At 39.8% G+C, this 24,137-nt stretch overlaps 1 protein-coding gene across 2 annotated transcripts in view; it reads left to right on the forward strand.

Annotated features, from left to right (window-relative positions):
* The window catches only part of FKBP1B (FKBP prolyl isomerase 1B), a 49,224-nt gene that overhangs the window by 13,966 nt on the left and 11,121 nt on the right, over nucleotides 1-24,137 (forward strand). The window contains exon 1 of one of the 2 annotated variants that reach the window (XM_049818480.1): nucleotides 3,243-3,299. The exons of the other annotated variant lie outside the window; for it this stretch is intronic. The gene's annotated coding sequence lies outside the window, so the exon portion shown is untranslated. Of the gene's footprint in view, nucleotides 1-3,242; nucleotides 3,300-24,137 lie in introns of those variants that run through there. 2 annotated transcript variants of the gene reach the window in all.

The raw sequence follows: 24,137 nt of genomic DNA on the forward strand, positions 1-24,137 counted from the left end.
ATTGGTCTGACCTAAAGTACTGTATACTAACCAAAATTTGTGGCAGTATTTAAAGTTGTAAATCTGAATTTTACAGCTCAGGCTTATCTTCAGTTGTAATCTGAATTAGTCTTACATGGTTTCTGCCCATTTTCATTGTAAGGCAAAATTATTTTTTCTTGTTAGGAGGTTGTTCTGTCTGACCCTGCTGTAACCCTTTCTTGTCTTTTTTGCTTGAAAGTTATACTACATACATGACGATCACCCTATTACACATGTGCAGCCACACTAGGAGCATCCAAGCATAGTTTGCAGTACCCCTGTGCCTGACCGCTGCCCACACACACTTGAATTACAGAGTAAAAGCAGAATTACATGTAATCTTCTCTCATTCTGAAACTGTTCTCCTTTTTTCTGGAAGAAGTTGGAACAGTAATCATAAAGACTAACTTTAACCATGGGGGAGGAGTCTTCTTCAATGACATCTGTCATTCATGGAGAGGAACAATCTTTTCTGCAGTGTCATGCTGAAACACCCGACCTTGGCTTGGGCTTGAGATCACTCTCTGGAAGGGTGTCTCTCCACTGATGAGAGCAAGAGATGCTCCTCTGTCACGCTGCCTGCATGACTAGCTCCCTGCACCCTCTGTGTCCCACAGTGGCCAGCTCACAACAACTCTGGAAAAGCTATGGCCGTGTCTGTGCCACCCTGCCAGGGGAGTTTCTGGAGTGCGCAGAGAGCCCCATCGATAGCTTTTGGTTTATGCTTTCCTTTGAATTTTCTTCTGCTGTCATTTGCACCTTGTCTTCAGTCAAATAAATAGCAGGGACAGGTTCACAGCTCTTCCTTAGGTCAGTGAGCAGTGCTTCTGCACAGCACAGCTGAGGGCTATCATCTAACATGGTTTGAGCCCTTTTTGTCATGTCCTACCTTTTCCTGGCTGGAACTCAAAAGTCATGACCTTTTTTATCTGAATGCTAGGGACTTCCAGAGCCTGTAACTATAAGAAGAGGTGTTGAAAAGACATTGGAACAGGATCAAAATGCCTCATTAAAAAATGATCCTTACCTGTGCCATTAAGACTTGTTCTATGTGAAACCATTTATATAGCTCATCTCCTTTTCAACATTTATTCAAATTCCTGGCTAGGAGTGTAGGAGTTTTGAGCACTTATGAGTCAAATGCAATTCAGGTTTGATACAGTCATGAGGAACTGCTATCATTAATCCCCTGTGGAAAACTTAAAAAGTTGAATCTGATTAAAGTGCTACACCCTTCATTCATAAACCCCTTTGGAAAGGGAAAAGCATTGTTTACTCCCCTTTACAAGATAGGGAAATTTAGAGGGGAAATGATTAATCCAGGGAACACAGCAAGCTTCTGATGAAGCTGTGGGTAGAAATTCATGTGCTTTTAAAATCCTTATCTATTATATTTACCTATCTATTTATCTATTACATTACCAGTCTATATATTGTATACACATAGGCTGTATCAACTCTGTGGAAGAGCTGTTTCTTTTTTTCCAGACCTCGGAAGTGTTTAACTTTTGAGAGCAAACTATTTAAATTAAGATGAATGGTGGAAAATGACAAAGTACCTTAGTTTTTATTAGGTTTTCTGTCTTTCTCTAACCAATCCTGATTTGATTGGTTATATAAGCATTGTAAACAGATTAAGGGCTCAGTCCTTAGTTGCTGTAAAGAATAGGGGATTTGATTGTAACGATTCACTTTATTTCAATAAAGTAACTAAAGCTTGCAATACATTGATTCACTAAAACTGCAGAGCCATTTTTGAAGTGCTTTCCTAAGACTTGCTGTCATAGCACATTCAAAGCTCCTATTCAGATGCAAAAGTTTCTAAAGCATTTGGGAAAATGGTATCAAACAAAGTAGGCTGGACCTAAGAGAGCTTGTAGCTATAAACACTGGCACCAGAGGTGACAGAGAGCTGAGAAATTACTTGCCTTGCAGAAAAAGAGCAATGAAATCTTGGGCTGGGATTTTTCCCTGCATGAGTGTGGGAAGAAATGTTGACTGACTGCAAAATTCCTCCATACTGTAATGGAGTTATACAACCTGTAATCATTCTATTATTCAGTCTGTCACCATAGGACTGGCCCATTTGTAGACTGCAAAGCATTTAAATGATGACAGCTGTATTAGGCAGTAAGGGACATAGTTAGCCATTGTGTTTATAGAGGGCAGTGAGATAAGAATAGGTCCCAGTCTTCAGTGCTTGCCACATTTACTTTAGATTTCAGACACCTCTGTACATTTTGTGGACAAGTAGCTGTGTTGAAAAAGCAGGGGGTATAGGGCAATAGTTATCTTAGCTCTTCTTTTTCCCTTGAGAAACTGATGTACAATAAAGGCTAAGAGGGTGTCAGCTGATAAAAGCCAGACAAATGTGAAGTGTTCTCTGGATTTGATGTCAAGGAGCCTGCCATCCGAGAGAAACCGGACATTGTCCGGCAGCAGCATGAATGAATGAATGAATGAATATCCCCAATGTGCCCTTCTACTGCATGCTCCTGTTACTTTCTTACTCTGTGTAGGACCACCCTTCTTCTTCTAGTTTTTCTTCAATACTTCAACAAGTTGTAATAGACTCTTAGAAAAATTTTCTAGTCTGTTTAGTCACATGCAAGTTTTATTACAGTTTTCAGTGTTATTCATCATGCAGCTTCTAATCATGTTCTAGCAGTACATTAAACGATGGGCCTTTTTTTTTCTGATTGCATCCTCTGAGGATAAAGGAGTGAAGAGTTTTAACACATCAAAAAGAACATGAGCGCAGCCTGCATTTGAAAATGTTTCTTGTTCTGCAGCATAACTTGCTCATCATAGGCACCAAAGGTGCTATGACATGAATAGGTAGGGCTGAAACAGGGGGTGCAGGAATGATCCCAGCTATTTTCTCCTACCTTTGCACCACTCCATCCTGTGCGTAGAAATGTTGCAATGCTAGCACTGTACACTGGGCTGAAAATCTGGCATGAATGAAAACCAAGTTGGGGAAGGAGGGAAGAAGTGGTTGTGAAGGACAGCAGGACAACAGGATGGAAATGCAGCGTGATGGAAAGAGCAACAGCAACGCTTGTAGTCCAGCACTGCTCAGGTCCAGAGTTTTACAGTGGTGTGGGGAACCAAGGCACTAGAGTGGTTGTAGAGAAGAGAGAAGACAACTTGCCTGTGGGAATGAGGGGAAATACTTACTTCCGTTTCCTGCTCACATTTCTGACCTGTCAAACTTCCCAGTAGTGTACAGTTTGGGGACCAGCCCATAGCACACTCCATCTCTCTATTGCAATAAGGTACTGGGATAAATTTCTCTCTTTAGCATGCTTCATGTATTTAATGCTGCTGTGGTGGGGGCTGTTTAGTGGTGCTGTTATTTGTTTATATAAGTAACCTGAGAATAATTTTGTTTGACTTCTTTTCCCCCCAAAAAAGAAGTAAAAAATATTCCTACTTGAATCTCTGGACTAAAGTACATTTTTGGTGCACAGCTGCTTAGTGGGTGGGTGGACAATGATTTCGGGGCTGACGTTATGGTTCACAATGACGGCATTTTACCTTGAATAGGCGGACAAGGTGTCTATACATGGGAAAGGAATTATAGTTATTAATATGTTTATTAATACAGTGTACATTACTTTGTTTAAAGGAAGTATTATTGCCCTTCTAGTGAGCGATTGCAAATTTTAAGCCTTTATAATTAGCTTCTTATCAGAAAATAAATCAATGTCACTAGCCAAGGTAACTTCTGAACCTGACTTGCATAAATGCATCACTGAGCAGGATTCATTGGAACTGCATTTGTTCCTGATCAAGGAATGGTAACAACTTGGATGTGACAAGCACTACCAAGGTGAAGTATTTAAAGACCCCCACCTTACCACAAAATAGTGGCAATGCTGCACAAGATGATTTGCCTACTTCTCCCCCCTGCAAAAAAAAAAAAAAAGATTCATGGCTCTTGGATTTAAAAGTCAAGAAACTCTGTTTTGCTGAACCTTTCTTTTTCTGCTCCTCATGAAGCAGTATTTGCTAATTTAGAAATGCTTCTTTTGGCTGAGCTGAGTGAGGATGGACTCGATGACTGCTCCTGCATATGAGGAAGATACTTCTTAGGACTTTTTTATAGCGAGAAGCCACAACTCATGCACAGTCTTCTATCTGCTGTTTGCCAAAGAGCTGGGGAGACAACTTTTTAAAAAATGAAATCAGCATACCAAATATTTTTAAACTGTGATGTGTATCCTATACAACAGAATATTGTATTAGCTTAAATATGGGATCAGCATTTATATACTTTAGGTAGATTAGTGTGGATTTTTACAATTTGTTTTCCTGCTCTTAGATTTACTTGAGTAACACATCTCTAATACAGGTGTGTGTTGCGCACATATACTCTTGAAGTATAAAGATCTTAGATCATAATGTTAAAAACTTCAGGTCAAAGCAAGTGTTTGGGTTTTTTTATTCAAAACATTCTAAAATAAATTCTGATTCTTGTTTTTACTCAGTATTGGAGTTCTGAAATTTATTATGTTATATCGTACCTTGTTCATCCAGTCTTTCTCATCTGTGTTTTTGTTCAGGAATAGTGGCAAAATTCTGATTTAGGATAGGATGGGATAGGATAGGATGGAATAGAATAGAATAGAATAGAAATAGAAACAGAAACAGAAATAGAAATTGCTATTTCAGTTAGAAGGGACCTACAACAATCATCTAGTCCAACTTCCTGACTACTTCAGGGCTGACCAAAAGTTAAAGCATGTTATTAAGGGCCTTGTCCAAATGCCTTTTAAATACTGACAGGCAATTTTGGTGTTATGCATAGCAAATGTTGTGAAGCAGGCTCTCCAGGAGTAGGTATATGCATGACTGGACAATGTTTCCAGACAGTCATAAGGTTTTCTATCATGATCTGCAAGGAATTCATGATACTTTCAATAAGAAACTAAAAAAGATACAGGATAAACATGCTAGTAGATATAAAATTGGCTTTTTGAGTAGAGGACTTTCCAGTGGGCCTTTAAAATGGACTGGTGTTAGCCCCACTGTAAGTGATGTTTTTATCAATGGAGGAAGATACCAAGGTGATAAAAATTAACAAATATATCCTAAACAAAGGGTCTCATCCCATAGGTCATTGATACAGAGTAATAGGGATCAATATGTAAAATGGTCACAAGTCAATAGTACATTTCAATTTCTATAAAACCCTTTACAAAGTCGTAGGTGGAAGAACAAAGAAAGAAGCCTGTGCTTACAGATAAGAGGACTTTGTCATGCCAAGCAGTGACTTTGAAAAAGACTTGGGGAGTGGTGGTTGATTATCAACTGAACACAAGTTCCAGAGCCATTCTTTAGCCAAAAAGCTGACTGCAATCCATGAATATATGAACAGGAGCACTGAGGAAAAGGGAGGAGGTCCAGGGGCCTCACACTGCTATGGCTGTTTCAAAAATAGTGTGCTCAGTTTTGTAGTCTACAATGCTGGAAAGAGACATGAGGGTGGTAGAAGTGCTGGGAAACCTTCCTGAGCATGAAATGCTTATTTTATTCAGAAGAGGTTAAGGGATGGTTTGGCACTTACATGGGGAACAAAAAATTGATAGGACAACTGAATTGTTCTATTAGTTCACCAAGATACATTAAGATATCATAGCTGGAAAGTGAAATTTTACAAGTTCACCTTAAAATAAGGAATACATTTGAACTGGAAATACTGATTTATAATTGAACACCAATCAATAATTGCAGTCAGTTCATCGCCCTGAGAAATCTTTAAATCAGCTCTAATTCAAACAGGAATTATTTAGTGCAAATCCTACAGCCTGCATTAAAGTAGGAAGTCAGATGAAGAGATTGCAAGGATCACTTCTGACATCTAAGTGCATTAATTAATAGTTTTGTCATGTATTTTGGAAGCTTTGCTTGCGTTCTCGTTCAGTGGTCTTTTCCTCTTGTATAGTCCTGGAGGCTTCAGATCTTTCCTAGATTCATAGCTTTTAGGGCTGGGATGGCAATTAGTCTGACTCCCTGAATACTAGCGTTTGAACTTCAACTCATTTGCTTCCCTAGGTTTAATCATGTCAATTATTCTTTTTCTTTTGCATTTCATTTTTTGTGTGTCCATATCTTTGATATGTTTTCCTGTATAGATATGGATGAAAACTACAAAATGGAGTTGATCAAAATGTTATCTGCTTTTTCAGCTTTTGGGATTTATGATGGTCAAATAAATGCTCTGCCACGGGTGCGATTCACTGACATCAGAGGACAGTCAGCATTTTGTAGGAGATGCTCCATATCGTGAAAAATGAGCTGGTACAGAGCTCTGGAACCATTTATCTCCACTTGCATTCTGATTACCAGCTTGCATTGGGCATTCTTAGAATTGGTCACTTCTCTAAAAAGTAATTGGAGCATATTAAAAGGCGATTAGCAAAATGACTAATCAATTATGGAACGTAATATCACGTTTCACTCAAAGTCATTTTCCATACTTAGCCAGAGGCCTTGATTATGTTTTTACACCACTTTGGTTGATATGATTTTTATTAGATAGTGCTTCTTGTATATGAAAAACAAGGTAGTTGCATTAAAACGGATGGCTATTTGACGTCAAGGTATGTCTTTGATGTGGGGATTACTGGGCAGAAACCTTTGATCTGTGCTGTGAATCTGACCGGATAGCTGTAATAGCTCTTTCTATAAAAATAGGTGAGTATTAGAAATCCCTAGCAGAAGACGGCGGTATCTATGAGAAGGGAGGCTTTCTGTCATGATCTGCAATGCACAGAAATATTTGCAGCTCAGAAAGATTGACAAGCCGGCATGCTGTTCAGGGTAACAAAAGCTGTTTGCATAAATCCCCTTGCAGTCATCGTGTCTCATTTAACTGACATCCTGCTAGTTTGCTTTTCTCTAAAAACTTTATTTGACTGAGTATTCTGGAAAACCCTGCATTATCCATTTAGTACAAGCAAAGCAGGTTTCTGCAGCAGCTCTTTTCAGGAGCTAAGGCTGGCCATTGGAAGCCCTGTCCCACCTTCAGCTCTGGCCTGTTTTACGGCAGGACTGCTTGACTCTCGTTCTGCTGCGTGCTCCCACTCACAGGGCGCGTGGTTGTAGGGTTCTGTATGTTGCATGCGCATCAGAACTGTATCGTGTTACAAGAAAACCCTACGTTGGCAAACAGCGTTCACAGTTTGTGCTTTAAGCATAAAGGGCATCTGCATATGGTAAAAATAAGAATAGCCACACTGGAAAGCACATGGAAAAATTCTCTAGAGAGTGACTGTAAAATAAAATGATCCCATCTAAAAATATGATGTGTACCTAGCACAGAAGTTCACCTTGATTTTAAAGTCTTGCTAACACTGGAGGTGGTTTGGGGACAAATCCTGGCACCACCGGAGGACCTGTGGTATGACTACACTGAAAAGTGCAGGCAGAGGTAGATGGAGCTACAATGTGGCTGGAGGCTGTGCGGACGCACCAGGAGCCTGGGATCACCTGCACAGCCTCCTCGAGCTGTGCAAGTGGCAAGTGGTACAGTCTGTGTATGACTATACTGAGCACCTTGATGTCTTTCCCAATGTAGGCCTGTGTCATAGATATTACATGGAATAATAGATGCAGAGATAGCCTCGCAGCCAATGTTTTGATAAAATACAGCCTTATGCCATAGATGGTTTGGGTGTAAGACTTTTCACTTGATTTTGTTATAGTTTTGTTCTAAGTAGAAACTGATATCTCCTTTGTGTATTTTCTGGAGGGAGTTGCCTAGTGATCAAACCAAATACACAACAAAACCTTTGTGAGAGATATTAAAATTCTCTTCTCTGTGAATGTCACACAGCAATAACTCTCAAATGCAAGTCCACATGTAGCTCTGATTTTGCGGTGCACCAGTCATGATGTGAATTTTATTCTTGAAGTATATATTCATCATTGTTTTCATTACAACGCAACTATTCTTTACTTGTGTTACAGTAACCCCTAGAGGTCCCACCGGAGGGTTTCATCATGCTACACACAACTGACATAATGAGGTTAATTTTACTGAGTGTATTTGGTTCCCTGTACCCCAGTGTTCATGATTCATCATTTCTTTTGTCAGTGGATAGTGAGATAATGAGATAGCAGGTTGACAAGGGCAGAAATAAATTTAGGTTTAAACCGACGGATGTGCCTTGTGAGCAAGTTCAGCCAAGTAGGACCTCAGTCTGTTCCATGGGAATTGCCAGGTCAAAGCTGACTCAGAATTAGTATTTATGAATACTCTATCAAAATGTAAGCATGAATAATGATAAATGATTTATTAATACACATATTAACTGATATTTTTCCACTACCCAGTATTTCTTAAAATATCTGTGCACTGAAGTTGAGAAGAACAATACTTCAAATATCATCACATCAGAATTGTGGCTGTGTGCTGTGATGCAGTATGTGTTCTTCATACCAGATAATAAAAATACATGGTTTGTACTATGTGGACATGATAAACTTTGCAATGTTCTTGCCTGTCCATTTCCTCACTTTTAAGAGTTGGAGGGGTTAAATGTGATAAAAGTCATGCATGTTTTCATACAGCATTGCAACTTAGGAAGTTGAACTTTTTAAATGAGATGTTTAGGCCTTGGAGTGATGGTAATTACTGTAGCTTTGCAATAGTTACACTTTATGTCTGGAGAAAACTTAAGAAAATACTTAGAGTTGAAAAGGTTTTAAAATAATTTAGTTGAAATCAAAGGAGTTAGGTAACCAGATGCATTTGAAGTGGCCACAGTATGACTACTGCATCTTTAGACACCTAATTATCTTCAAATATCTGCCCTTTATGCTGCGTTTACATGCAAAAACTGTGCCATTTGTAGCTAGTGTTGTGGCTTCTGGCATGAATGTGTTGATATATATGATGTGAGAATTGCAGAGGTATTGAGAGAAACTTGTATCTTCAACCAACATTTTTCTATGATAGGAAGTGTGTGTGAGAGCAGACATTACATTCTTCTATCCTGGTAGGCATGACATTTTAAATCTGATTAATACAGACTGCATTTTCTATACATTTGCAGTTAAAAGAAGATCGTGTGCTGCTCTATAGCAGGCACTGAGTGTTTCTTGGCTTTTACTGGGCTTTTGATGTTATGAGTCATAGAGACGGGAGTATAAGACATTTCTGGCCCCACTAAATGAAGATTGGTCCCATTTGGCTTGCAATTTTAAGTACTTATTAGTTTATTTAATAAAGATTTTGACTGCCTTTTATTACATATATGTGTGTGATTCACAGGCTTAGGAGATGTCTCACGTTCAGCCTCTAGCTCGAGAGGATCTGCTGTGTTGGAGACAAACACGTTCTCATTCTTGAACACCACCCCAGGCCATGTCTACATTATAGCTGACAAGGCCTGGGAGCAGGACGATTGTGTGAGCCACCACTTCTGATCACAGGCTTGCCCTGCAGGCACTCTGCAGACTGCCTGTTTGGGTCTGCTAAGGTGCCTGGCAGAATATTAAACTGCCAGACAGGCTTAGACATAGAGTCCCTTGGGCTGTGCCTGGGGTTGCACTTGTAGTTTCGCTGTCTGAATATAGAGTAAGTCTGATCCAGAGGGCAGCCTTTGGATGACCCCAGCACGCAATGTGGAAATACCCATAGTCTCAGAGCATAGCCAGCTCTCTAAGCTGGAAAGTTAGGTCGAAGATACACGTCTATGAAGGAGAGAGAGAGCGAGCAATTTCAGCTGAGGAAACATCCATGACCTCAACATGCCCTGGCCATGATTTTGTAGCTCTCCACTGGTGATAATCCATGTTGGCTCAGACCCCAGCTGGGATCAGACAGGTCAGCTCCTGCTTAGAGATTTCTGACTGGGGAACAGAAACAGAGCTCAAAACAGAAGGAAAAGAATGAAAGGTTTTAGGATTAGACTCAGAACGATTACGTTTGTCTTGGCAGTAGCAATGCCACACACGAATTCAGCATTTGGGAGCTGCTTTCTGACCACATCACCTAAAACGCTCATGGAGCAGCATCCAGGCTGTGTATCAGAGCATTCGCTCGACTTGCAAATCTAAGCGTGGCTCTGGAGCTAACCACAGAGCTTGCTGCTGGCCTCACTGGGCAGTTTATCACTTCTTTTATTTACTCTTACTTTGGACAGACCAAGAGCCTGATGACAAGAGCCTCCAATGCATGATTTAGCTTCTGCAGATGGTCAGGACATGCCCATCTAATTTCTTGCATGTAGTAGCCAGAAGGAGAGAAAGCAAGGCATTTAATGGGCACTGTAGAGAGTAGCAAAGAACACCCTCCTGATACTCTGCAATGTAATGTGAGAGTCACACAAGGTAAACAGTGTTTTATCTGTGAGGACATAGGGTTGTGTTTGCTTTATGGGTCTCCTTAGGGCTACATAGGAAGACTGTTTCTCTACCTCTTGAAGGCTGAGTGTTGCTACAGTTTGCGAGGTTTGTGGGGTTACATTGTTGATTTTATTTCCTTAGGAGAAAAGGTAAATAGAACATTATTCATTTGCACACCCTGACACGCACTGGATGTCAGGACTCCTGTATTAAAGCTCAAGGTGGCTGAGAAACAGAAGATACTCCATTAATTAACCTCCCACTGAAGAGATGTGTTTAATCCTTTATTACATAACTGCTTTTTCAGAAAATTTCTCTACTTTCCCACACATCTCTGGCTGTTTGCAGATTTTCTAGTAAACAAGGGTGTGTAGGAAGAAGGGGAATAATTGCTTTTTAAATGGTTGAAAATAATGCAATTAAATGCCTGTAAGCAGATGCTACAGGATGTGGCTATTCATTTCAAGATCCTTTTTGCTAAAGATCTATCCTGCAGTGATCAACCAGCAGCAGTTCTGGGGCTTCAGACATAAATATTCAGGAAGGCGAAGCTGGGGAGATCTTCAGATCAAATTTATCCACAGCAACTTTAAGGGTGGAGTGACAAGTTCAGCTCTGGAAAAATAAGGAATGAGCTAGCTAGTTATCACAACTAAACAACTATTTTAATGATCCTTTGGTTGCTTTCAATGCAGGTGCTTTTGGACAAAGTTCTGCTCTCAAACACTCCCCCCTATTGTAGATGTTCCCGCCATTAATTTTTTTATAGCATTGTCATTGCTTCCGGGAACAGAGGAAAGAGAATTTGATTATGTTTGTATCATAGCATCATTCAAGAGCTCCATTGTGCTTAACTGTGCAAAAAACAGATTAAGAAAAACTCTCATTCTCAGACAGCTAAGGAAGGTGAACAACAAAGAACAGAGAAGGATGGGATGCAGTCAGATACACACATATATATTAATATATACATATATATTACTATTTACCTTCTATTTTCAAAGGTAAATAAAGTAAGAGACATCTCTCAGCCAAATCATTTAATAACTCATTTTTCTGTAATGTTAGGACACATTTGGGTATTGAGGAGAGATGCTTATAGAGGGAGGTGGCCTCAGAGAGATGCTCAGAGAGAAAGAGAGCATTCAGGGCATGGAGCACAAGAGTCAACACCTCCAGCAGGTCTCCAAGATAATTTTGTTTGGTTTGTACGTGTTTTAGCCCACCGGCAGCTTTGCCTGTGCTCACTTCAGAGAGAGGTGGTTATACTGTAGTATGTACAGTATGACTACGCTGCTATTAATACACCCCCAGGGAAAGGGAGGACGGCATGGTACAGTATGTGTGAAAAGACATCTTGTGCTGGTGGCATTGTCATTGAGTCATTCCATCCTGTCTCCGGCTGTGGGGAGCAGTCACTTCAGAGCCATAAAGCTGCCACGGGCTAATCATTATAATAAGCACTTCAGGCAGAGTCTGGCTCCCCCCTTTTAGTCTCCCTTCACTTTAGGTCTGTAAATATTTGTCCTGTCCACATCTATTGTTGGCACAGAGGCATCAGAAGAAAGTTCTCTTAAGCCTTTGCTTGCATATTTGGCTTTGGGCCAGTGAAAGTTAAACCCAGTCATCTTAGCCTATTACTGCCCCTGCTAATTCTTTTTTTTTCCAGTAGTAAACGATGACTCTCTTCAAGATGGGCCGGAATTTCCTGGGGGTAGGTTGGCACTCCCCCAAGGCATATGCATTTAATAGCATGCACCGGTGCAAGTAAACAGCAGGACAGAGGGTTTTTTCTTCCTTTTGTACTCACTATCCAATTTGTTCCTTGGCACTTTCCCCACTCATAGGGAAGGATGGCTGTCTCTGTGTACAAGCCAGAGTTTGATTTATTTATTTTTTTCCTTCCTTCCTCTAGCTGTCTATAGCAGGCACACCAAATTTCCAAAAAGGAAGGTGTTAATACAAGTATCGCTTACTGCCCCTCCTGCAACATCTATGCCACTGTTATTTCCAAGTTACCCAAAATGAGAAAAGCAATTTGGATGAGTCAGGGCAGACGCCCTGACTCAGACTGTTTAATGTAGGAGTGTCTCAGGGTCATGCATATTTCTATTAATATAGGGTTAAACTTGAGCAGGGAGCTCTGGTTTGATTTGCCTATTTTTAGTAAAGTCACAGCAATGCAGCAAAACCAGCCAAACTAAACCTGGCTCAGTTTGCTCTGAATCTGTGTGAAAAAAAAAACCAAAAAAAAACAACAAGCCCCAAGCCCCAAACAATCATTATCTTAAGATAATGAAACTTATTAATTTCATTCTGTGCTCAGCCATCACACTAGTCTGTATGTCTGTGGCGGGAAATTTTGTACAAGGTCCTCCTTTATTCTTGCAGTTCCCCACTGATATGACCATCTAGCATCGGATGTTCTGCTTTTGCAGTGAAAAGTGTTGAAACCTAACTATTTTCATGTCTCATACACAGGACTTTTTTTTTTTTTTTTTTTTTTATTCACACAATTTAAACCACAAAGACCTCTCTTGAATTCTGGTCCTTTCAAAGTCTATATGCAAGGACACTGAGGCTGTATCATTCGTCCTTCATACCCTCTCAGAAAGCTCTTGATGCAAGGACAAATGAAGAAAGAGTTTGGATCTAGGTGTGCTGTTTATTACTGTTAAGAATAAGAACTTGTGAGTAAATATTCTCACTGTATCTTTTGTGATCCTACCAAACTTTATTAGTCCTGGGTCCAACAGAATAAATCCATGTTAGAAAAAGTGACTGGTGCAAGGATTAGAACATATTAATTTTCTGGCTTTCAGGAAGGCAAATTGTCTTTAAATACAGAGAGTGAGAGAAAAAAAAAAAGGCCAGAAATTGAACAGAATATCTAGGGAGCTAGAGAAACTGTATAGGCGAGTAGAAGATAGTTATAGGGAAGTGTGTGGTGGGAAAAACCCTGTATCCCAAGTCTCATATCTTTGAAGTGGCTCAGTGAAAATTTCTCCTCGGCTGAAAAAAGCTAGCATTGCTCTGTTGACCTTTTTGAGGTTCAACTGATTCACCCCAGCCTAAAATCTGACCTTTCGTGTCCAGATAGAAAGGTGGCATAGAACTGGGAGAGATCAGAGCAACACTTCCTAATCTCCATAGAGGCTTCTGAAGCAGATAAAAAGGTAGCGCTCCTGCTTTGCATTCTTTAACACTTTAGCAGAGCAAGCAGGATGTTGAAGTTGCTCTGAATGAGATTGCAACAAGGTTTAGAAGTTCTTGTAACCTTAAAAATACAGGTGACGCTGAATTGTGTTCTCTTCCGAGAGCTTAAATGATTGAAATATAAGCAACCAAACTGAGACATGGTCCAGTGCACTTAGTCTGGTAGCACTGTCATGACAAAGACAGAAATAAAGATCGTATCTGGGCACCAGCCTAAAAAGGTTCTATGGACTGTTAAACAAATTAGGGATCAGATAACATGTCCTCCCGCTCAATGGGAGAAAGTCTGTCTGCCTTAGAGTAAAAACGTACATTGTGCCATAGCTAGAAATGCTCACTGTTGACTTCATGTCATGTGTGAAAATCGGTATCATTTTTATGGCTGTGCAAAACATTATATCATCTCAAAAAATTGGCAAAAATCTGTAGTTTAAATTGGCCTCGCCTTTTTATTAAGCAATACCAAGAGTCAACACAAGTCTTGGAGCACACCCAGAGGAAGTTTGGTATTTGATTTGAACATGCACAGTGCATCTCTAAAATTCAAACTTGACATGGAGGCCAAGACAAATATATTCAGACATGCAGCCTGGACCTGCAGTCTATGTTACATGACAGCCTGATGTCATGCTCTTAGCCTGTAAAGCATTTGTAGCAGAAATCATTCTTGCAGCAGAAATCATCCTTGCAGCATGGCAAACAAGGATTTTCTGGGGTTTTTTTTTCACTGCTGGGGCTTCACCTCTAGCCATGATTAGATTACTGGATAGAGAAGCTCATAGAGCTCAAGCTAATGTGAGAAAATAAAGTTGTATCTGTCCATGCATGCACCAGTTCTGAAGAATTGATATTGCTTATGTATTTAATGGGTGTAGATATGGTCCACCTTTAGGCTGTATTACAACAGTATCTGCATCACTGCCTTTCCCAGGGCCACTGTGATCTTCCTTGCCAATATGATTCTATAATTTCTTCTTTCTTCCCATCCTTCTAGTCTTACTTGCAGCAGGAAGACAAAAAAAAAGAAAATACAGTATTGTTGGATTTCTAGTCAACAATATCCTGGGAGAAGCAGCTTTGGCTGCTCCACTGAAAAAGTTGCTACAAGATGATGTCATCTGGCAGTAGGCACCAAAACAAGACGTCGTATTGCAGCAGCTAAAAATGACAATCTGCAATGCACCAATATTTAGGTTTCATGGTCCTATAAAGCAATTCCATTCAAAGACATGCAACTAAACACTGTTTAAGTTCTGGCTCCTTGCAAGGTGCACTGTACCTTTATTATCCACATAATTTGGTGTAACAGAAGTAGAAAAAATATTACACCTAAACAGAAGCAGGCTGTTATATTTGGTCCAAAAATTACTTCTCTGCTTAATGCAATGTTGCAATCCAAATGCAGCTGGTTTATAAATCACTTTTTTTTTTTAATCACAGCACTTTCTTCTAAACCCTTTGGAAAGTACTGATGAAAGACATATTTCTGAAACTATTTAGCAAAATGTTAATTTGATATTTGCTGTCTAGGAGTCTGGTGTCATATTCCCCACAGTCAGGTGTTCAGATCTTTGCAGAAAAGGCTGTTTACGTTATAGAAGCCACCTTAGTACTAAGGGCAGATCACTGAAGGGCTTGCTGGTTCATTCGCAAGCTGTGCAAAAATTTATATGCGGTGGTTTTGCCTTGAGAATTGCCTGCTAAATACCAACCATACTGGGCTTTGAAACATGTGACCATCTCTCTAAGAAGGCCATGAACAGCAAGTAAAAAATTTGAAGTTCGGTATGACAGAAGGCAGTATATAATGCTTTTTCTAGAAGGTAAACACTAGGGCACACAGTGCACAAGGAAGGCAGATGATGTTTTGACTTAAAAAGGCAAAGCACACAAAAATTAAAGAAATATGCATAGATCAAGAATTGAATTACCAGAATTGTTATGGCTGGCTTAGACTTTTCATCCAGCAAATAATATGATAGCTTTAGATATCTCTCCTTCACCAAGTATTCAGGCTGACATTCAGGATGTGGTACAAGCAGCAGTGCCCTATATATAAGATCAGGTATCTGTCCATTAGTGACTTACCATACTGTACTGAAGGCAGAGAAGAGGCTAATATTGCAAGCCTGTAGAGATTAGTGGTCTTGCGCTCCATCCATGAAACCTGTATGGTAGGGCAGAAGGAGCTCAGAAACAGAAGACATGATTACATGCCGCAATGTGCCTGACATTAATTTCTCCACTGAGCATTTTCAGAATTGAAAACCTTGCTCATAGCAGAAGTGGAGCTTTCCCAAACATACGGGGTGTGATGGAAGAGTGAAGTAGCTGCACAAGGCAGCAGCGAGATAGCTTGCACAGTGGTATTGTTGCAAAGCCCACGGTCAGGAAAAGCCACAGGTACTGCCTGAGCACCCTCATCATGCCATGACGTCTACAAGGGAGAGGAACCACTGATGCAAAAAAAGACAAAACCAAAACTCAGCTTTCAGCTTATGAACAAGAAAATGCAGCTGATGAATGATCTCGGCAGAGACTCTGGTATCAAAGAAAGACTCGAAAAATCTGAAAGCCATCATTTGCAAGCACATCATAAACTATAGAGCACAGGATTATTTGGAGAATTAGCCAAGATTGTGGACATAGAGGAGAAGTCTTCATCCGAATTACGTGTGGATAAAGACCAAGTACTGATGACGAGGCGGTTCTCAGGAATCAAAGTGTCCTGTCTTCAGGGCAGATTAATAAGTTGAAAGCCATAAAAAGATGCAAAATTGGTGGGTCGATTTGGTGAAAACAGTGTTTTTACTACACAGTGATATTCATTGTACTAGGTGGATGCTTATAACAGACAAAATAGGAATGCAATATATGGTGCTCGGTGTCTCTAGGATACTGCCTGAGCCCACAGACTGTGCAGAACACGTGAGATGCGAAATGAGATGCAGAACATGCTTTCATGTTGTTCGTTCCTGTTAAAATAGAGTTATGGCTTAAGCGTGCCTGACTGTGTCCTTAGTGATCTTTGGTCACGTGAGCAGGCAGAAGCTCACAGATATTCAGTTGTGTTAGGGAACACAGGTTAGATATACCAAGAAATTCAAATTCTCGGCATCCTTTTTCTTGAAAAAAAACCAAAACCCAACTTGTTTTCCCAGGAGAGAGATTTGTACCCATGTCAGTTTTGAGTTGAATCAGCAAGGGTTTTTTTAATATATTTGAAACTTAGATTACTTAAATTCATTAGTTTTGTGTAATTTTCCATTTTATTTCTTTTTTCCTGGCAACTGTTTGATAACATTAACAGCCAGAATACTCACAATTCTGATTAATTATTTCCAAAGACTCAGTAGCCTGGGTGATTGCTGCCCTTGTGAGTGGGGTCACTGAAACACCCTATGCAGGCAGCCAGTAAATCTGCAGATAGGTGTTTAAGCATTAAAATGGTACACAAAACTGAGATAAATTAATTCCTACAAACCTTTTTCTTTGCTGTGCAAAATGGGAAAATAGAAGCAGCAGCCTAAATGAATTGAGCTTTTACATGTTCCGTAGCATTACATATTATGGATTACAGAGTAAGCCATGTTCCCTGATCAGGGAAGATCCATTAAATTATTTTTTAAAGGGAGGTAGAATACCTCTGAGTGTCTGGGTGAATGATTATTTTAGACCAGATGTATCCGTCTCACATAAATCTCATCTTCTTTGATCCAAATTTTAGGTCAGTTCTGCCTTTCTTTTGTCTGGTTTGGCTGTCTGGATACTTTAATTTTATCTGATATGCCCCCCCTTCAGCATGCTCCCTATGAATTTTAACTTTTCTCTTTTCCTTTTATGTTTTCTCCTTAATAGCTCTGGTGTCTTTTAGCTTGGATGTAGCTAAACAATACTTGGTGTTAAATAATTGGAAAGGTGGTGGTGTTCAAGAACTCCCTAGACCTCATCAAAGCTGAATTTAAATAGTTCATATTAGTCATCTGAAAATAAAGCAATGTATTTTTCCGATGAACATAAGCCTTCTTTTTTTTTTATTTATTTTCTAAAGCAAAATGTTTTTTTCCATTCAACCCTGAATCGTATTTTGTTTGGAGTTTTGGATAAAATTGAACAGGACATTCATTATTTTTCTTCAGAAAAACATCCTTTGTTACTGTGATTTGTATGGTTTTGCCATTTGATTGTTAGGAACAGATTGTTACTGACTTCCTATAGTCAGTTACTCATGTGGGATGCTACTTTTTCAGTTACACTTACTGGGTTAATAAAAGATAGTGTGACCTATGATAGATAGCTGTCTGGTCTACAGCAATTCCTGTGAGTTATGCAATGTATTCACTGTCTCTGTCTTTGCTTTTACAGATGATAATATTACACATATCACTGTAGAGTCTGAAATCTTCTGGCTTTTCATTGCTGGAGTAATAATACATTTGTTTATGTAATGCTTCACGGTTTGGTCTGCTCTCAACTTGTGTTGTTTTCCACTCTGTTGTGCTATTGTATTTTTGGCAATGTTTATCTTTGTTGTTTGTGTCTGTGGACTGACTACTATTTGTGTTCGTAGTTTCTAAACTGGCTTAATTTACAATGTGTTTTGTTTGCAGCAGTCTTGAGTGTGAAAATACTTTTGCTTTTGGAAAAAACATTACGGTCTGTGCAGTCTATCCTCAAATTCCTGCTAAAGTCAATGAGAACAATGCAGGGACAAATCCTACACAACATCAGGCACAGGTGATCTAACAGACTCAAGGCGAGGAGCATAGAGGCTGATCCCATTGAGTGTTTGGTTGTCCGACGATGAGAATACTATCAGAAAAGGTGAGGGACATGGGTTTAAATTCAGGCTTGAGGTGTGTTGAACTTGTGGTGCTTTTGGCAAGTGTTCATGATAGAAAAGGTGGGCAGCAGCACCCTCTCTACCAACACTTTAAAAAGGATGAACCTTTCTAAGGCTTGTGTCTGTCCTTAAAATCAGATTTAAAGCTCTACAACCAAAATAGATGATGATGCTAAATTCTAGGAAGAGCTGAAAATTGAGATGCATACTTGTACTTGCCGTGTCCTGCTAGCTGACTACAGGCTGCACTTCGCTCAGTGCACAGGCTTTCTGTATCTCACCTTCTGGAAGTGCCTGTTTATCTCCATTGCCTCTATAAGAAACTTCTGATTCTTTTTCTGTCTGGCACTTCAATAAAACTCAAGGAGGAAGTCACTAATAGGTGATACTCATCTGATTCTCACCCCTTGCTCTGAGATGTTTCCCCTAAAACATTTATTTTGCATTCTCCTTGCTTCTTCCCTTCACTAGTCCAAGACATGAGTGGCTTGTTAAGTAGATGAAAATAGATACAGGCACTTGGAAATTCCTATTGTTCTCCAGAGAGACGACTGTCTAATGCCCAGCAGAGCAATGCCTGAGACCCATCTGTCAAGATAACAGCTGCCACTTTTTCCATAGTTCGTTTATAAGATCACCAAGATCAAAACTTAGAGATGGAAAACACCTATTTATAATAACAAACTGCGCTGTTAATAGCTCCTTTCCACTGTGGCTCTGAAGATACTTTAAAGGCTTACTGAATGAAGCCTTTCAAGATACCTAAGGCAAAGTATATTAATTAATAATATTATTGCTGGATATGCTAGTGACTGTCTTTCTGACCTTGGTGAAACTATAGTCATTGTTTCTCAGGGAATAAAATGAAGGTGAGTTACACTTACACAGCTGTCTGGTGACAGAACCTATTGTTTTTGACATCCAGCTTTTTGTTCTGATCACAAATCTACACTGTACCATATTCTTGCAGGATTCTGCTCTGGAGAATAGTCCCGAGTGCATCATTCAACTTGGTTTTAAATTACGATGATCCAGGTCTTAAACCGCTACATATATTTTTGTACTTTCATTAATATCATGGGAACTGTGCCAGTTTACACCAATGAGAATATGCAACACCAGGAACAATGAACAAAAAAGTAGGAAACAAATGTGGCAAAAGAAGAATTTTGTAGCTAGTATTATTTCAGAACACACTCTCAGAGTTTGCAGGCAGAGTGATATTTATGACACTGCTAGGGTCTGCCTTGGAGCACTGTTTACATTGAAAACAATACTGAAAAAATGCTCTTTTTTGTGAAAGCAGGTGCGTTCCTAGTAGGTGAGAAGAACAAACTATACATCTATAGAAAGATTTGTTCCTTTGATGAGTCTATCTCATGTATCTTTTAAAAAGACAGCCTAGAAAAATAATGGTATCTGAATAAGACATTTTTCCACTGGAGTGTTGCAAATGATAAAGGCTGCTTAGCAAAATGCTGGTTTTATCTGATCTTAATGGTAGGCTGAACTTCTGACAACATAATGAGGGCTGCCCAGTACATAACTTGTTAATAAACCCTTCTCGGGAGTTCATTCAAAGACTAGAAGTGGCTTTTACTTTCTGTTATTTCTACAGCATGTTTACTGTATATATTACTATACAGTAAGTGACTAAGTAGATCTAGGTAGATCTGTGGTCACCGGGTCTAAAGGACCTTAGGCAACATAATCCACAGGAAGGCGTTTGGTATGCAAATCAAAAGCAACTTGGTTTTAAAATGCATTTTTTCATTAATCTTGACTGTGATCAAGTCATTTTGGGTGGAATTAATCTCAACTGTCTTTAGCTACCTAGAAGTCTGTGGTCTGTCCATGTCAATGAAGAGAGTGCAGCATCTAGATCTCCATTCTTCAGCAAGGGATTCATTCGTTGAGTGAAACAGCAGTGTGTTTCACCTGATTACCCTGGAAACTGTGTGTGTTATGCTGAAGTGAAGCCCCATGGTGGCCCCAAATCGGTGCCAATGAAGTCATGTCTCATTTTCCGGTGTGGAATCGCAGGTGGGAGGAGACGTTTCCCCAGGAATTCTCTGAACACTTGTGAAGGGAGAGGATATTGCATAATGCTAGCCAGGAAGGTCATACCACATCTCTAAAATAAAACATATTACAGGGATGTCTGACCAGTCTGGATCAAAAAGTTGGATACCCTGGATAAAAAGCACTTAACTTCTGCATTATGTATGTTTTATGTACATATGAGATCATGATGGAACGGCAGTGTCTGCCTCTGACTTACTTAGAGTATATGTAATCTTGGCATATTGACTGTGCCTTCTTATATGGCTCAGTCAACACCCATTTTTATAAACACTCCTCTGTGAAGGAGGTATAGCCATGCTATGCGTTAAGAAAGTTGGATGTGGTAAAGAACCAGGTAAAGAGGCACCTGGGAGAGAGAAAGAGCATTCATTCACAAGGGATGTGGGGAGAAATGTTATTTTTCAGTTCCAAATGCCCCAAAGGCCAACATACCTTTTTAACATCTTGGTGTTAAGTGGTAACACATTAAGAATATACTTTTTCATGCTCAAATTTACTGTCTCTGGGTATGCATAGCCTCTTAATCCAATGCCCTACTAAAGATGGATAGATTTGTCACTAGGCTGTTGCTAGCTTAAGCCAAGGGAATCAGAAGTGTTGCACTGATAAATTAAGATTTCAGCACAGATTTTTTTCATAAGGAAATGGAGGCACATGCTGGAAGGCTAGACAGTTGAAAATCAAAGGATGCCCAATCTGGGAACAGCTCATCATTAAAGCACACCTAACTGCTGATGCAGTATTGTTATATTGGGTTGGGAAGGTGTTTCTTCTGGCAGATCATTCAATATCCCCTTTCTCTGAGCAGAGGAGGAATTAACTAGGAGGGAAGCTGGTTCTTTTCTCCAAACCCCCTCTCTCATGTGATCTCAGAGCCACACTCAGAGCTTTCCCAAGAAAAGTCTGAAGATCCTTTTCTGCTTTCTGTGGTGTTTTTCCATGCTCCCTGCACTCAGATCTGTATTCGGAAGCTTTGGTGACCTAGCTTGGGCCCTTCTTGTGCCATACACTGCAAGTCAGGTGGCTGTCTTGTTCATCTATTTCAGTGAGGTTTAACCCCCTACTGAAGTGCATAACTTCCCAGTGGAAGGTCATCTGCACACTCATACATGTGCTGCAGGCTGAAATATCAAATCCATACCACCATCGTGTAAGCAATCATAAAACAAAAATGGGGGGGAAGGAAATACATGTGTGCATTGTGGCATAGGATAAGACTGAGAATGAAACCAATAAGAAAAAAAGAGATTAATTGTATTGTCCTATTATCTTGGTGCACTAGATGGCTAGAATTCTTTGGCCAAGCTCTGCTGCATGTGTTCAGGTGGGAAATCTTGCAAAATGTCCTCTTCGTATTACAGTCATGCTCTTGAACTGCTCTTTGTGCTTCTTGGCTGGTACCCAAGGGCAGGGACAGAAAGACCTAGCCCAGTCAGGAATGTTCCCTCTCCCTCCAGAACCTGTGTTACAGGAAGTGGTATTTAGGAGTAGAGGTGCAAGAGATGCAAAGTATTTCTGTAGTAATATATTATCTCTAAAATGTTGCTCTAGACATCTATTGTCCTACTCATTAGCATACCCAGATTGACCCGATTCTGCCATGCTTATTCAAATGAAATTTGCCTTATGCTGCAGAGCATGTATATTTTACAGCTGAACTTTGTAATGGTAACAGAATCAAACCCTAAAATAAAATGACTGTTTTAAGGCAACAGGATACCAGAGGAGTTGTTTTGGTCTCCTTCAATTCATGTAGAATATGCTTATTCAGCCTCATATATGCCTTGAGGGTAAATCTACTTTTTCTTCTCCTTTAAAAATATGCAAATCTATAAAGCCGTTAGAACAGAATAATGCCTTTCAGTAGAGTGAACTAGACAATTGCATGTAATTTTCTTGGCTGTGAAGTCAAGCTAAGTGCAAGGCTCTTTCATATTGTCTTGTAGTTGTACGCAACACTGATATATAGTGCATGGTAATGCATTATTGAATAGTTGTCTGTTGTGTCTTCATTGCATGCTGTCAGCTGCATAATAAATAATTGATTGTGTTGCTCTTACTCCACATTAAAGATATATGAGTATATAATACATGAAGAAAATGAAGCAGCAAGGCTGCCTGCGTTGAAAAGATCAACCGTTACTGAAGTGTGCTGCGGTAACAGGAACTAAGAAATGACCACCACCACTATCCATTTCCCATTTCTATACTATGAGTCAGTGATTGTTTGTCATGGCAACAAATGGCACATTCAAATCATTGCTGTTGCCTTTTTAAACAACAACAACAAAAATTGTGGTGAAGAGCTGACATGCTGCAGAGATGCACCCCCCAGTCTCTTCAACTATTATCTTTCTACACTGAAAATTCCCTTAAAAAAATTAATCATTTTTTCTTAAGTGGCTGTAAACTGTCAAAAAAATACAGTCTAAGCCAGCAAATCCTTTTTTTCTCATAAGGCTTTGTTCATATTAAGCAGAGGAAATATTAGCAAGGAAAAACTGAGTTTGTGTTTACAGTGGTACTAAACCTCTGTTGTTGAGCTGTTCCCTTGAAAAGCCATGCTTCCCTTCTCGGTTCAGTTGCCGAAGTCCCTGTGCAGGACATAGTAAGATGGCCCACTATTCAAACATAGTGTAGGAAATGAAAGCATCCTCCAGCTCACATTCAACACTCTTTCTTTATTTCCATTACAACAATCATTTTCATCAGTAAAATTGATGAGACGCCAAATTTGTCCAGAAAAGAATTTGCTTTGGAAGTCATATCAAGGAAATCAGAAGTATACACTACTTACTGTGTGGCTGTTTGGAAGGAGGCTTATGACCAGGTATAACTACAGATTACTGGGACCTGTTGTTATGATGAAGAGGTGTAAAACTGTGAACTGCCTTTTGAGGTAATAATGAACCAGCAAATTAAGATGTAAGAGGTGTGAGATATCCAGCTTATGCAGATCTGGGTTCTGATGGAATGAGCTGGAGAGCTGAGGCATGTTAGGTCCTCAAGGCATTTCTCTGGAAAGCAGAAACACAAGGCACCAACTGTATTTGCCTAGAAAAGTGTTGCCCAGATCTCTCCATTTAACACTAAGACACGTGGGAACTGTTCTTGTTCCTGATGGGAAACCACAAGATTTTCAGGTGGGTTAGCATGAGACTCAGCTATGAGCTAGGGGGGAATGCCACTGAATGTAGAGGAGTTGTCCTGCTTTACCGCAGTATGTCAGGACTGAGTCCTAAAGAGAACTGATCTATTTTAATGTAAAATGCGAATAACACCACTGAAATCAGTGGAGTTCTGCTGGTGTAAACCAACCTGGGATGTGATGTGTGAGTTTATGGATGTTTTTCTCCCACCACGCCTATGCGATTATGCTGAACTCCTGTGCTCTGCTGAGCTGTGTCTTCCTCAAGATTGACACAAAGACTTTTGTACAGTTTCTAAAAACTTGCCAATTACATATTTTCCAGACTAAAAGTCTATATTAGTAATAGTTACAGGTTGTAAATGGGGGGGGGGGGGGGGGAAATCAGAATTTCCAGCCTTTGTGACACTCTCTTGACAGAACATTGACATATTTTGACATAGAAACAATATATTTTAAGGAAAA

This window comes from Accipiter gentilis, chromosome 16, assembly GCF_929443795.1.
Source record: "Accipiter gentilis chromosome 16, bAccGen1.1, whole genome shotgun sequence".
Classification (NCBI taxonomy): domain Eukaryota; kingdom Metazoa; phylum Chordata; class Aves; order Accipitriformes; family Accipitridae; genus Astur; species Astur gentilis.